An 11653-nucleotide genomic window follows, 5' to 3' on the forward strand; every position below is an offset into this window, starting at 1 on the left:
TAATGTCATGTCACTGGAAACAGTGGAAAATGTTCTGTTAATGCTCTAGTTGGCTGCGTGTTCTCCAGAAGCAGTGCATTTTTCACAGAGGATGTTCCCATTAACAAAGATCCCATTAACCCATCTTCTCTTCTGGTCCCACCTTTTCCATTTCTGTCATGTTCCCCAGTCCCCAAAGCGCAGGCTCCTGGAGTTAGAAAGATGAGTAACAATATATCTTTACTTATGGAAAAAAAATTAAATCCTTACGGCCACTGCAAGAGGAATTCTGCTGCCTCCAGCATGCTGGGGGGATTTCTGAGGAGATAGCATCAGCCCTCAAACTGATCAGGCTTTCCCCTCGCCAGCAGAGCTCATGTTTATGTAATTATGGGCAGAGGTTATACTCCAACTCCTTGTGCCACATTTGCTCTTTAAATTAAAACACTCTGTTGTCGTTTGGTTGGTTGGTTCTTTTTCCCTTTGCACTACAGGGTGGATGTCACACTGAGTGACATGGTTTTGAGCAGTCACAGGCGTGGGTTGATGTTTGGACTGGGTGACTGGTCTTTTCCAGCCTTAATGGTTCTACTCTTCAATGTGTTTCTAGGTATTGTGTCCTTCTCAGATGTCATTTCAGCAGGTTGGAGGTACCGCAGGCTTTCAGTTTCCTCTATGAGAAGCCACCTATTGCCTGGTGGTTCTGGTTGCCCTTTTCTTGCATTTCTGCAGGGATTTTCCTGGCCTGGAGGCTGCACTGAAAAGCACACGGGTTCCCCAGTGAGCCTCTAACACCTTTTGAAAAGGCTTCCCCTCCTTCCTATGTCCTGCCAGGATCCAGTCTGCCTTTCTTATGATCTCATGTTGGTGTCGGTTCATCCTGTGATTGATGAGCACAGCTAGATCTTTCCTTTGTCATCTCCCTCTGGAGATGGACCGGACCAGACTGCCCTACTCTATTGGGCTCCACTCTTGGCAATCCTACACCTTTGGGAATGTGGCATGAATGTTGGCTGCTCCACAGCCCAGGGAGCAGGAGAATAGGGTTTCCCAGGACCAGCAGAAACTCAGGACTCTTCCCACGTCTCCTAAAAGCTCCCTGGAGCAGACGCAGCTCTGGGAAACAGCTGAGTGCAACGAATCTCAAGTCTTCCACAAAACGCCATTTGGTCAGAGCATGATCATCCAGCTGCACTCAGGACACAGCTTGCTGCTTTTATGGCTGCACATATATCTTTTAGGACTAGAAATCAGCATTGTTTTTGTCTTTATGTGTAATGTTTGACATATGATGTAAATTTACTTTTACAGCATACAGACATAAAAGCTACCGTGACTTGGACTTAGGATTTATTGATTGTAGAAAACCGACTACCAGGTTTGTCGATTAACATTCTGCTGCACCACGGGGAAAAAAAGAATCAAAATATGCAAGAGCAAATTTGGCACTTCATAAACGTTATTCAGTCTTTCAAAATCTTACCTCTGTAACTGAGTAATGAGGTTTAACGCGGCTCTCTTGTAATTCTTAAGATGCTAAGCCTGGTAGTTCTTGCTGTGGGCAGATGGGTTTGTTTTGCTGAGAAGCCTCATCGTGGGCATTTAATGGCATCTGTTTTGTTCAAAGTAGAGATATTGGTCACAGCTCCCTTCTTCTTTCTTTATTCTTTTCTGTTGTTGCTGTTGGTCTTTGGCTCAACTTACTGAGCTTTTCTAGCAAAACTTTTAAACCATGCTTTACATGTTACATAACTCTATATAACTGACAGAATATGGTCCCTAGTTGTTACCATGGCCGGGTTCATGCAAGATTTTCTAGCCTGACTTTATAATTCAAACCATTTTCATACTGCAAATGCATAAATAAGGAAGCTGAAGCTATTGAGTGAGCCATGCGTGCAGCTGAGTGAATGTATTTTGCTTAAAAGTATCATTAAAGCAATTTCCCATAATGTCTGGCAGGGAGTACGTTTCAATTAATGATTTTATTAAAAAGCGAATGAAGGGCCAAAGGTTGCTTTCCTACAGTCCTTAATTTCCTGTTCCAGTTCCAAATGCTGTGTGCAGGGGTTGCTTGGAGCAGGAGATGCGGAGCTCCCTGCAGGATCAGCCCCAGCGCGATGCTCACAGCTTCATGGCTGTTCTCACGGTGCAACTGAGCATCAGCAAACACAATGGCAAAAGCAGATAGCTATCAGCTGCAGGCACAAGCTACAGGGGTGGGGAAATGTGCTATAGACTCAAAAAGCATTCTGTTTAAGATCTGGGATTTGATTTTCCTCCTTCTGATGTTTAACTTGTAGCTCCAAGGAGAGCAACGCAGAGATGTGGGTCCTGAATCGTAGGTACATAGAATTGCAGAAGAGCTTGGGTTGGAAGGGACCTTAAAACCCATCCAGTTCCAATCCCATGCCATGGGCTGGCTGCCCCCAACCAGCTCAGGCTGCCCTGGGCCCCATCCATGGCCTTGGATACCTCCATGGATGGAGCAACCACAGTTGGCTGGGCAGCAGTGCCAGTGCCTCACCACTGATAAAGGCACATTTGCCTTTGGTATGGATAGATTAATGACACAAGATCTCATTTTTACTGCATCTCTTTTGCAGCCTGGTTGGTGCTGGTATAGTCATTAAGGTTTACAGTTTGGTGAGCACATGCAAGTGCTTCGAGTTGAGGAGCTCCTAGTGGGCCAGCAATTACTGGCTATAAGTTTCTAACTTACTAGATGTTTGAAAAATTATTGAATAAACACTAATGGTAGATATTAATAATCTATTTTTTATTAATAGCTAGTGTGATCTAATATAGTTTTCTTTAAAATTTAGAACTCTGAGGCATGCATCTTCATTATCTGTAGACTTCTGAGAAGCTAACAGAGAAGATACAACTGCAGCAGTGATCACAGAATCACAGAGTCATTAAGGTTGGAAAGATCAGTAAGATCATCCAGTCCAACCATCAACCCATGCCCACTCTAGACCATGTCCCTCTGTGTGCATCCACCTTTCTCATGAGCTCCTCCAGGAATGGTGACTTCACCACCTCCTGGGGGTGGTGTTAGAAGCCAGAGGTGTGGAGTTGAGCTTGGATATGTGTCTGTGCTACCCCTTGTGCATGGAAAACCAAACACAAATCCCTTCTTGGTGTTCAGAGGACCTCTGTGAGATGCAACCTGCATCTTTGCAGCATTCATGGGCCCGGCCAACAATTGGCAGTGAGCAATATGTTGGTAAAACTTCAGTCTTTAAAGTTGTTTTTTGTTGTTGTTTGGTTGTTTTTTTTTTAATAAAAGAGCCATAATTTACCCCACTGTGAGAGCTATAAACTGTAATTCAATAATGTGTTTGTAAGGGGATGGCTCTTTAAAATAATTTTTTTTTTAAGTTTTATTATTAATAAGGAAATGTAGTATATAAAAATATCTAATTGCTGGGAAAACAGCATGATTATGATTTTCAGATATTTAGCATAGGTAAATCACTTTAAGGAAGGGATCTGAGTTTTTATGGTAGATTTTTTCAGTACAAGCCTTTCATTAAGTTTTCTAGGAATACTGTTCACAATCTGTACCACACTTTCAAACTACATTGAACATGTGTGCTTTTATCCAGCTCTAATGGTGGATTCACGGATGTAGATTATACTTTTTGCATGCAATATATGCATCTTTCAAGTAAAAAGAGTCTATTTTGCACAGGACACGTCTTCCTGGTTTGGGCTGTTGCACACCTATGTTCAATTCTGATGAACTGACCCCAAAGTATCAGTTTTAACATTAATTTCTGGAGTACCTTTAAATGCTCCAGATTCTCAGATCCAGGGCAAGCACAGCCAGGCAAAAACATGCAATTTCTGCTCAGTCTTGTTTGCAGTCATCTGCTCTGACACTAAATAGGATTAAGAATCACATAACTGTTTCCAGCTAATAGATTTAGCCTGTGGTTCCGGGGTTATTAATTCCAGATCTGTGCACTACCAGCTTGCCCAGGACTATAAATCTAATGTGGATCAGGCATGGACACATGATTGTGTTTTGTCAAATTAGCCAAGGGACATGATATGGAATTTATACCAGCTTTATACTTCTGTGCTTGCTGCTCCCCTGCTGTGCAAAAGCAGAAGATAGCTGCTCCAACACCAAGCTATAGGGTAATACTGAACTGCCAAAAAAAAACTGCTGTTATATGGGTGTTTTATTATCGTTATTTATTTGATTTTACTTTTCTTTTGACAAATGCAAACCATTAATTAGAGCTTGTCTGTGTTCTAACAGCATGATGCCCATCTGGCACATGGTACAGTACCACCTATCTTACAGTTGGGTGCAAACCACAGCCTTAATTAGAATTAGCATTTGAGCTCCAGTCATGTAGATACCCTTGGAACAATTTGAGTCTTTCTAGGGAAGTAACTATCATTTCCTTATCACTTGTTATGGGATCAAGAGGTTTTTTGCTGCCTCATTGTATGCCTTGTGACAGGTCTTTTACCTTGAAAAACGAGAATGTTACAGAGAACTCTATGCTTGTGTGCTATGAAGTTGAGAAGGCTCAATTTTCACTGCTTAGCTGTAAAAACCTAGAAGGAGGAGGGTCACATTTCCTCGTTACTCTGGAGACATGTTAAATATTAATTCTCAGTGTTGCTGTGGGGTTGGGGCTGGAATCTTACCTTGCCAATAAATGGAGCTCTCCTTGGCTCAAAGGCTCTTAGGTGGCCATGAGAGCATTGGGAAGGAGAGTGTGAGTGAAGTAGGATGGCTGTCATATCTCTATTCTTGGCCGAGAAAGAACACGTGGTAACACATCGTGAACAAGTCATTCCCTTTTCCCCTTCTGCATGGATTTTCCTGTGGTGGGACTTGAGTCTTTGGTCTAACTACTGGGGTGTGTGTAGGGGTGATCCACAGCCCATCCACATCCACTGAAGCAGGAGCAGAGCCAGAGGGGAGAGTGTTGGAAGTCACATCTCTTCAGTTTGTGGGTAAACCCCTGCAGAAAAGATCATTTTACCTTTGGTATTTGGTAAAAAAAAAATATAAGAGATCATTAGGGACACCTTCTGGAGAGGAGCAGCCACAATAAATAATGTTCCAGCTGGGATTTCTGCAAAGCAGGGAGCCCCACTCTACACAAAAAACTTTGTTTTTTTGCCAAGTCTTCTCAAGAAGACACAAAGCAGGTAAAGATCTGCTCCAGGGAGGCCAACACAATGTTCTTGAGCTCTTCCATCATTCCCAAACAATACCAATGAGATTTTCACATTAACATGATAACTCATCCCTCTGAGTTGCTTCTTCTGTGTTCAAATCTCTCCTTTCACCTGCAGGAAAACCCCTGGACCCAAGGCCTTCTGCCTCATCAGACGTGAAATACATCAGTAACACTTCTGCTTTGGATATTTGGCTGTGTTGGATACCAGGGAAGGGTGAAATCTGGAGGGCCCTAGATGCTGTGTAAGGCCTGGAGGAGAGGATTGACACTGGGATGTAACTGAAGTCAGGCTTTGACCCTTAACTTGAAAATACAAAGCTAAATTCTACCCTCATTTTCCCTCTCCCCGATCCTCCTTGGTTCCCTACATGGCTGTTCTGTATTATGATCCCTTTAAATAAGCAGCCTGTCATTAGCTTTTATCCCAGTGCTTGCTCAGCCGGACTAAAGTCTAGGTCTCTTTGTTTTTAAGACTTGCATGGTGTGTAAGTGCCAGATGTTTCCCATCTCTTGGCTCTTGGTGAAATAAACACGAACTGCCATAACCTTCACCTTTCAACTCTTACATTACCTATTCCTAAAGTACAAAAAATGGATGTGTGTTTATGCTGTAAGGCTTTGAACTACCTTCCAGGTTTATGTCAAAAGTCCTATTCTCCAGGCAAAGATAACATATGAGAGTGAACCTTGGTGCTGCTATAAAATTCACCTTCCGTACTAATGAAGTGGTAGTCTTTGCAGAGGAAAGTAGTCTGGGGGATTAGGGGCCATGTGAAGCTGGTCTGACTGTCAGGGAACAAATTGAGTTGCTCAGCTCCAGATTTGGCACTCCCCAAAAGGGAAGTCACTCCGTGATGGCAGTCTGGTTATTTTATCTGGATGCAGTGTAAACGTGCAGAGAATCCATAGGGATTTGTCTTACATGTCACAGCTCGCTGTGCAGGCTACAGTCAGTCCCATTAATGCACTACAGTCATCTTCACAGCTTTCCCCTCCTACCCCAGCCAAATCAAAGCTAATTTGGAGGAGTCAATAACACGACTTTCATTATTAATAACAGCTCATCTACATTCATCCTGGAGTTCTTTTTCTCCCTCCCCCTCTTTTCCTCCTCATTTTGTGAATTCTTTCTCGAAGGCACCTAGGTGACACACAGGTCTTTTTCAAGTTCATGCTCACGTGTCCTAAAGGAGAACAGGGAATGCATTGCCCAGAGATGCAGCTGGGACCAGCTGCATGGTGACACAACCCAGAGCTCTTGTGAGCAACCTCCCAACCTTTGGTGGCTCGTGGAGAAGTCATGCAGTGACTTTTCCTCCTTAACTCGATTCAGGAGCCTTACGCAACCAAATGAGGAACAAATGGTGCCATGAAGATTGCAAAAGCATTTCAGCTGGAATTTCGGGTGAATTATGCAAATAGGGTTTTAATTTGTGCTAATTCATGTCTTCCCAGAAAAAAAAAAAAAAAAAAAAAGTTTTTTCCCTTGGGGGTGGCATTTTTTGGTCACACTCTCAGCTGGAAGGTAAATTAGCAAGAAGAGAGTGGTGAAATACCTTAGCTGCTATCCACATGTGCATACAGAAAAGCATGAGTGTTGCTCATTGTAAATGAACTATGGCCACATGTTTTCCTCACCTAAAGCTTGAACCCATCTTCCCAGGAGAGCAGGGCAGTTCTTGCAGAGCATAATCGTCACTGAACTTTCTTTTGTGCTTTGACATCACCAGAATATCCTCCCTGGTTTTGTTTCAATCCTCAAGCCAAACATTTGGAGGCTATTTTATGGAGCGCCCATTTTGGAGGGTTCTGTCCTTGGAGATGAGAGAAATGGTTTGAAACCGGAGCCTGAAGGATGCCTGTCTCCAGGCACTGATGTGTCTCCGCAGAGCTGTAGAGGGCCTGGCCTCTTTTATGACCTCTCAGTGCATATTTCCTTAACTAAGCTGACTCAGGATGCTGGGGTCACTGAAACATACGTTATTTCAAAAGCTGGGCTGAAGTGTACATGGCATGATCTTCAGTAAATTCATACTAAACTGCAGATCAAGAGCAGTTGCTGTTATTCCTGAGTGGGAACAAGAAAACAGCACACTCTGTACCTATTCTATATCCCTCCTTGTATATGCTCAGGCCATTCATTCATTTACTTGCAGGTAAACTGAAGTAAATGCTGTAGTTTCAGCTCTGGCACATGCCCAGGTTCCTTGCTGAATGACAGCTTCCATCATTTCCTTATCCTTCATCAGTGCCTGGTGCCTTTCTGTCTAAGCTCCCATCTCTATGTGGGTTTAGACACAACTTCTCCTGTAAGCTAGCCTCAACCAAGTCACAGAATGTTCCAATGACATTGTAAAAATGCCAGAAAAAAAAATTCATATTGAATTATTCACGTAATGCCACGTGGCTCATTGTCCAGCATGGGCCTTATTAGAAAGCTCTGTAATTTTTAAAGTGTATATGTGCTACATATGTAGATGTTTAAGTCATCCATTATGAGACAGCACTAATTGAGCTGTATCCTTAAATTCTGATAACTTCACTCCTGTTGGACAACCTTACTTTACTTGCGGTCCCTGCTGAGGCTGAAGTCTTATTTCTGAAATACCACTCTGTACTTCTGAATACCATGCTTAGCAATTGAGTGCCTAACCAAGTTTTGTTTTCGTTTAGATGATGACTTAGATAGCCTAATAGGTAGATGGAGGATGGAGACCTGGACAACTGTTCAACTTCCCTCACTTTTGAGAAGCTATTTTGTCACCTATAAATGGCATTTCCCATTTATTCAGTTTGTGCCCATTACCTCAGGAGTTGTTAAACAGGACTGGATCTGGTATTAACCCCTGTAATGCACTCCAATGCTCATATTGTCCCTGCTACCATCGTGGTTACACCTTCTGCCCCACAAGCTCTTTGCCCAGGATGCCAGTGATTGCTCTGATAGGATCACAGCAGTCCCCAAATCAGATATTCTAGTGAAATCAACAGTAATTTTGCTCAAATAAAGTGGTATTTAAATTCCTTCCTGGCATCTTCCTAGCATGCTCCAAGAGCACTGTAAAATAAAACACATTCTGTGTATTTTGCTTTTTTTCTTATTACCTGAAGGCAGTAAATCACGGAGTTACAGATGTTACCTCAGTCAGGAATAAAACCATCACCTTTAGCATTGGTTTCAGTAAAAACACAAACACTTCTGCAGTCGAAAGGCAGAGTTTTATGGCTGCGGTTCTTTGGAACAACTAATAAATATTTGTTTGCCATTTCTCTCTGGAGCAACTGTCTACTCTCTAATTTACACATCACCAAGAGGCCATTTAACTCTTGCCTGTAGGTATAAAACCCTATCCATTACCATGTCACTGAAAACATAAACTATCTGAAGGCTGGGAAATGTTTGGAAGTGAATGGAACAGCTCAGCCCACAGCAGGTCATCCCCAAGCAGAACTCAGCATCCCTCAAGAGCCTTACATTTTCTGATTTAACCTACACGTGGTGTTTTTGCCCTTAAGACTGTGGGCACCAGCTCGTAACTCTCAGCCTGGGAATCAGGTGTCTGCTCTTTCCTGGGTTTATTTATAAATGTACATCTTAGGGTTTTATGTATTTGTGTTTTTTGGAAACCTCAGCTGTTTCCCTGGAGATTTGTGCTTCATCAGTTCCTGTCCCTGGATCCCTGGTTGATAAGCTGACTTCTAAAAGCCTGTGAATTAGCTGCCTATGGTTGATTGTTTGTTTTCCTTCCTGTTTGGCTTGAGAAACCTGCTTTCCATAAAAATATCAAGAGAAATGCATCTGAATAATTTATTTTTGTTGTTAATTACAGTTCTTCCTTTTGTGCCTCTTTATGTTGTTCCTCCCTGCTTATGCCCAGCGCTTGCAACAAAAAATTCTCTATGGATTGAGCAGCAGAGCAAGTGCACTAAGATGTAGAATCACACAGAATCACACAGAATCACAGAATCACACAGAATGGCCAGGGTTGGAAGGGACCTCAAGGATCATGAATCTCTTAAGGTTGGAAAAAACCATTGAGACACAAGTAACTTTCCAATGTCAGTGCATCTGTGAGGGCACACAAAATGAGCTCACACGTGGATCCCAGACCAGACTGCTCTCATTGATGTCTGAGCTGGGCAGATTCTGTAGGAGGTGCAAGGAAGAAAGTTCTCACCGTGTCCTTTCACATAAGATTCACCCAGAAGCCTCCTCCAACTTTGCTAGCAACATCTCCATTAATGCCAATGGCAGCAATCAATGCAGGTGGTGGACTCACTGTCCCTTGGAGGTTTTCAAGAAATGGTAGATGTGGCACTGAGGGATGTAGCTGTGTGGGCATGGTGAGGATGGGCTGTGGTTGGACTTGATGATCTTAGTGGCTTTTTCCATCCTTAATGATTCTATGGTTCTATGAGCTGGAAACAAGTGTTTGGCCACGAGCAAAGATGCAGATAAGCCTGATGCTGTAACATCCTGCCCTGAGAAGCATTTGCTCCAACTGTCTCCTGCTCTGTTGGACTTTTTCCTACATGGACATTGCAGAGCATTCATATACAAGTACAGCAAAACACTTGAAAGGTGACATTATTTATAGCCTCTCATAGTACCTTCCTTGTGCCACTGACTTATGAATATACCTGTAAGCTCACGAGAATGTCTCTTTTTCAAATGTCAAAGTCTGTTTGGGCACAGAAGCCATCTCCCAAGCACCAGCGTTTTGCAAGCCAACCATCTTCTCCACTGCTGTCCAACAATAGCCCATGAGCTCCAGGTTTGCCTTGCATCCCACCATATTTTGTCGAAAACACCAACACCAAGCTGGCCATAAAATAAAGAAACATTCGTTATGATTTTTTATAGCTCCCAACTACTGTAAACCATGGACGAATAGAGCTGCAAAGCTGGTCATTAAACTGTCTGCTCTTTCCTGTTTGAACAGGGCCTCTCCAGGGCTTTTGCTGCCTCCACCACCGTCGGTCAACATCCAGGAAGGAAGACGTTTCTAAGGAAACCACGGAGGCTTTCCACCAAGGTGGTTGCATGAAAGCGCTGAACTGGTGAGAGTGACAAAAAGCAGTTCATTGGATAATGTAGAAAAAGGTAAAAAGTTATTGCACACAGACTGTTTTTATAATGAGGCCATTCAGGCATAAAATCACTTTAAATAGGTAGTTTGTTTCCACATTGCAGAATTATTTTCGTCCTACTCTTTCAAGGGGCAGTTTATCTAGGCACAGTGGTGTATAAATAATAAATAGCCCTAGGGGCAAGGCATTTTAACTTTTTTTTCCCCTGCTTCGTATCCTGTTGCAGTTGGTCTCGGGCTGCAAAATGAATTTTGTTTTCTAAAATAATATTATTTACTTTTAGCGCAGTCCTCTGCAAGATGCCATGAATTCTCTTCTGCAATTGCAATGTCCCATACCAGACAGGAGCTTTTCAGTCCAGTCTTTTTGCTAAATGGCTTTTCTGTGGGTTGCAGAGTGGCTTGCTGGGAGGACAGGTACAGTGCCATTAGCTCACAGACCTCCAAGAAAGCCATGTGTGCATCCAGTGTTTGGACCAGGTACTCACATGTGGTGCAAATGGTCTGGGGATAAACTCATGGAGACCTGAGATGTAGGTTTGCCATAAAGGTGGTTGGTGTGAGAAAGAGGTGACAGCTGACATACTGAGAACACATCACTTAGAGATTCTCTGGACAAACAAGACAGGTTCATTTCTCCTATTTCCTGAGATATTGCACATCTCCTGCAGTAACTGCATCTGATATTGCAACCAGCAGACCAGAAGGCCATGCCAAGATCTGCTTAGAGTTCTGGAGTCTTATCCTGACTTCAGCTTTGATCCCATGGTAGTGTCAGAAGGTCTGGAGCAAGCCTGCCATCAGCATCCACTTGGAGGAGCCAATTCAGGATCTGACTCACCAGCCCAAATCGAGATTCCTTGTTTAATTTGGTCATAGATCCCAGCTTTGCTGGTATGCTTGACAGGAGAAAAAGAGGGTTGGGGACCTTTTCCTATGCACCTCTTCCTTGGATTGCCTTCTGTATGTCTGAAAGGATAAATGATGGTTGTGGAAGAGTCAAGAAAACTATATTTGGACATGAGAGACTTCAGGCTTGGTGTGGAGATCTCAGAAGGATGAAACACACTGCAGGTGGGCTCTGGGAGAGGAGCAACAAGGATTTGCAGTAGGGAAGGGATTAAGTTCAATGAGCTCTGGTGAACAGCTTCCACCTCGTGTGCTAGAGAGGTCCAGTCATTGTGTCACAAGTGTGGGCCCAAGGGAAATAAATAGAACACGCTAAGGAAGGATCAGCCTGAAAGGATCCAGACGTGCAATAAAGTCCCAGGTTGCTGATGGGGGAAGGGAACGAAATTCCTGCTCTCCTCAAAGCAGTGAGTGATTAGCTCTAAAAGCCATGTGCCAACGCTCCTCCGGCTGCTGCTGTTC

Source organism: Phasianus colchicus, chromosome 9 (genome assembly GCF_987193195.1).
Source record: "Phasianus colchicus chromosome 9, bPhaCol1.hap1.1, whole genome shotgun sequence".
In the NCBI taxonomy this organism is placed as follows: domain Eukaryota; kingdom Metazoa; phylum Chordata; class Aves; order Galliformes; family Phasianidae; genus Phasianus; species Phasianus colchicus.